Source organism: Sitophilus oryzae, unplaced genomic scaffold (assembly GCF_002938485.1).
Source record: "Sitophilus oryzae breed Bouriz unplaced genomic scaffold, Soryzae_2.0 scaffold_810_pilon_pilon, whole genome shotgun sequence".
Classification (NCBI taxonomy): domain Eukaryota; kingdom Metazoa; phylum Arthropoda; class Insecta; order Coleoptera; family Curculionidae; genus Sitophilus; species Sitophilus oryzae.
In genome coordinates this window covers 332437-335570 of record NW_022147429.1, presented here as the reverse complement: position 1 = coordinate 335570, position 3134 = coordinate 332437, and positions in this window count along the sequence as shown.

Sequence of the window (3134 nt, the reverse complement as noted above, 5' to 3'; positions counted from 1 at the left end):
CTCTGGATTGTCTTAATGAGAGCAAACATTTTATTATTATTAACTTTTTAAGAAAAATGCATTTTTCATAAACTTTTTTGCTTCTTCTAAAATGGTTAATCCCGTTTATACTTTTCCAAATTTACATACCGTTTTAGAGAATAAAAAAAATATACGAAAATATAGTTTAATTTTTTCAGTCACAAAAATCAAAATGCATTTCTATGGTAATATTATTTCGTTTTCGTTTTTTGATACATAGTTATTATTAATTTAGATTAATGTCATATTTTTTGCTGTTTTAATATGCTAAAAAAACATACAATTTATTTAGTTCAATGCTACGGAAAAGGTGATACATTTTATGCTTAACATTTTAAAATATATAGGTAGTAAAAAATATGACGTTAATCAAAATGAATTAATAATCATCTATCACAGAATGAAAACGAATTGTATTAGTACCATAGAACGCGTTTTGATTACTGGAAAATTGGAAATTGTATATTGATATTTGGAAAAATTCAACTATATATTTTTGTATTAGTTTCTAGAACGTTATGATTACTGTAGCAATTGAAATTGTATTATTGATACTGGAAAATCTAAACTATATATTTCTTATTTTTTGATTTTTTTTCTAAAGGAAAAACATAAGAAATAATTATAAGAAATTTTTTACAAAAAATAATAATAAAAAATAAGTTTTTCCTCTGTAAAGATAATTCGGGGACATACTGTATATTTAGGTCTTTTAAAACATATTTGACTTTATAAAAAAAGTTAAATGTAAATTTAATTCAAAAGTTTTTTTAACATTCATTCTATGGGCACAACTCACTTTTTATACAAAATAAATGTCCTTATATAATTGGTGTGTCTCAAAAGTGGGTCTCATCCCCTATAACTTTTTTATTTTTTTCAGATAAAAAAAAAACGACATTTAGTATATTAGTATATGACATAAATTAGGGATTAATTGGTTTATTCAGTCGTTTTTGGTCAGTTCCTGTTTCACCGGAAATGACTGGCAACTTTTGATTTTAAATGGCACCTCGGTATATATTTTACTTTTATCGATTGAAAATGGCACTCTGAATAGAATGACATATCGTATGTCAACTTTTAACATTTTTGCTTTTAAAAAAAGTATCCTAAATTTCAATCTAGAGTGTCATGGCTGTATTAAATACCCTATTTTTTAATCAAAGAGCCTTGGAAAAAATGTCTGATCGTCTAATGTTTTTTGTGTCTTCGTCCTGGCCGGTTAAAATGCCCAAATCGTATTTTTTTAATCATATCTCAATTTTTTCAAATAGAACAAGGGTGGCTCATTAGCATATTTGGAAAAAGCATTTTTTAACGAATAATTTGATATCACAATACATTTGTATTTCCTGAGTCAAATTGTCGTTATGAACCGCAATTTTTTGTTACAATTTTAAATAAACCATCAAAAGTTGACACATGATTTGTCATTCTATTGAGTGTCATTTTCTGTCCGATAAAGTAAAAAATACCGAGGGTATTATTTGCAATCAAAGGTTCTAGTCATTTCCGGTGAAACAGGAAGTGACCAGAAACAATTGAATACGTCAATCAATCCTAATTTTATGTCATATACTTAACATACCAAATCTCTGTTTTTATCTGAAAAATAAAAATGTTATAGGGAGAGCTGACTTTTTGAGACGCACCTGGTATAGACAGTGCTAATAAGTTAAAAAAATAATTTAAAAAATCAAAATATGTTGATAAGTGTGTGTATTATGTTAACAGATAAAAAAATGGTTAGTTTTTATTCAATATTATGAGGAACTAAAAAAGGGTATGTAACAAAAATAATATAAATAAATAAGTATGAAAGCCATGGTGAATATGTGGAATGGCGAATGGTGGCAAACAGTTAAAGCTGATATTTGTGACTGAAGCAAAGTTTGTAAAAAAGGATCCTAATTTTATCATTTTATTAAAATTTATAAAATACATCGTTAGAATTCAATAGATTTAATAATAAAGCTGTTTAAATTCTTAAATATTCAACAACTATTTTAAATTCCAATCAACAAAATAAAATTGAAAATATGAAAATATTAATGTTTGGAAAAACAACGTAGTTCTGAGTTTTATAATTATTATTGTAAGAAAGATGCGATTTTTAAGGCGATTTGAATGAAAAATGAGAACAGATTTTAAATTATCCTTTTGAAAAACAAATTTTCTCAGAACGAACGGTTTTCTTTACTAATTTTATGATAATTTTGACACTAAAAACTTCATGACAATGGAAAGAACCATTAATAAATCGTTTTGAAAAATCTAAAATTCAAATTGGAAAACATTAAACAAGAAGGGCGACTTGTAGTGGAGTGAGATGATGTTTTAATATTATAACAGAAACTATTAAACGTTTAAGATTTTTTTTTGTGAAATGAGGTAAAAATTAGTTTTAAAAATGTTTATAAAGTGGTACTTCAACCTTTTGATGGCCATTATCACTGTACATTCGATAGTTGGCACTAAAATGCTCTTCCGAAGGATGCCTGAAAGTACAATATTACGTTGTTATTACCTATTTATTACTACTACAAATTAATTAAAATGCTATTTATTATACAGGGTGAGTCTTAAATAAGTAAATATTTTCAGGGCTGTAGATCTCGATAAAAGAAACATATTTTCTCCCCACCGGGTTTTCAAATAAATTCAATATAACCGAGTTATTTCAGTTTGAAAATTTCCAAAAAATAGTTATTTAGTTGGTACTAGTGTTTGTGCTAGTGTGTTATCTTACATACCGGGTGTTGCATCGTCGGACGGGACATAGGAAATCCCACGTAAATTTTAATGGGGTCAATTATAGGCTTCCCTAATTATTTTAGAGAATAATTCTATTTAGGTTTATTGAAGAGCACTAAAACCCACATTCAAAAGAATAACTTTAGAAATTTTTGATTAGCTCGTTTACGACTTATCGCCGATTTATTTTTAAATATTTCTCCTTTCTTATGGCCCTGTATTTACTTATGAGCACCAGTCAAGGTAAAAGATAACTGTCAAATGAAGTTGTCATTTCAGAAATTTACCTATTTAGTTGAGTACCAAAACTGTTGAGTTTTTTTGGGAAAACTCTAAACACCTATATTTTATTTTGT